This window comes from Octopus bimaculoides, chromosome 29 (assembly GCF_001194135.2).
Source record: "Octopus bimaculoides isolate UCB-OBI-ISO-001 chromosome 29, ASM119413v2, whole genome shotgun sequence".
NCBI lineage: Eukaryota > Metazoa > Mollusca > Cephalopoda > Octopoda > Octopodidae > Octopus > Octopus bimaculoides.
Window position 1 is genome coordinate 9,548,023 of NC_069009.1, and position 1,320 is coordinate 9,549,342.

The 1,320-nt window shown below is 33.8% G+C and overlaps 1 protein-coding gene across 1 annotated transcript in view; it reads left to right on the forward strand.

Annotated features, from left to right (window-relative positions):
• The window catches only part of LOC106872841 (DNA-directed RNA polymerase III subunit RPC8), a 38,487-nt gene extending 37,173 nt beyond the window's left edge, over positions 1 to 1,314 (forward strand). Inside the window, exon 8 of the mRNA XM_014919974.2 lies at positions 538 to 1,314. The gene's annotated coding sequence lies outside the window, so the exon portion shown is untranslated. The remainder of the gene's footprint in view (positions 1 to 537) is intronic.
• The last annotated feature ends 6 nt before the right edge of the window (positions 1,315 to 1,320 follow it).

Genomic DNA, 1,320 nt, shown 5'->3' on the forward strand with positions numbered 1-1,320 from the left:
GTTGAAGTGTGATCTGGGCAGTTAAAATGAAAGATTACCAACAGTAACATTTAAAAATGAGTGCTGGGGTATGTTTATCCTACCTGAAGCAATGTGTTATGACTTTGTGGCCAGATCTTTGATGACCAATTTGGTTGACACTGGAATTTAACAGAAGATGAGAAGAATATTGGTTAGTGAAGATTAGCGGGACAATGGCATGTTATATGTCCAGCAGAGGCATAAGAAAGAAAAGACAAAACTAAGAGAAAAAGAGTGTTATAAAGTGATAACTAACTAAGATTATTGCAGAACTGTTAGATTAGTATATATGATGTCTTAAGAAAAATATGAGATTTAGAAAGGTTAGCCTATTTTGTTGTGGTTCTAAATATCGAGCTGTTATATAGTAACAGCTTAGAAAGTGTTGACCGAAAGCATAGTGGTCACCAGTTGACTATTGATGATATGATTGCCTCACAATAATGGAATATAGATTATTAACAGACACAATGAAATTTTTATATGAAATATAAAACTTTGAAATGTTTATTTCAGTGTGTCCAAAGTTCGAAGAGAAAGCAGTCCAGACGGTTGCAGAATCTGTTGGTAAGTATAAAATAACTGTAATTGATTTCTATAAATTTTACCTTCACCTGAGTTATATTGGTTGTGTGAATGACTGAGAAGAGGTTCCATTGCTACATTTCCAATTCTTATTTCAGTGTGCCCCAAGTGTAAAGAGAAAGCAGTCCAGAGAGTTGCAGAATCTTTTGGCGAGTATAAAATAACTGTAATTGATTTCTATAAATTTTACCTACACCTGAGTTATATTGTTTGTGTAAATGACTGAGAACAGGTTCCATTGCTACATTTTATTCGAATGGTTACCTATAAAGTAATTCTATTCTCTACCTACAAATGCAAGAATATCCAGTAAATGGGTTTTATATGAAAACCTGAGACACAGGAAAAAGGACTCTCATGATGAGGAAAAAATACAAAAGATGAAATATAAATCCTGAAGCGGTTGTCTCCCCTTAAGGAGATATATTCACTTTTCTTTCATCTCATTGTTGTCTCCCTCACTTTCCTTCTCTCTTTCTCCCTCCTCCTTTCTCTCTCTCTCTCTCTCTATCTATCTATCTATCTACAAGTAGCAGCCTCTGTAGTTCCCAGTAGTGTAACATGAATTTTATTAAAAATATTGATATTACCAAAATTTAACAAAATGTCCAGCAGTGTTGGCGCTGTTGCTAAAATGGCTCAATTAGGAAACACAATAGAGTTAATTGTCTTTTGAATGAAGGAACTAAAACATTTTGCTGTTTAATGGTAAAC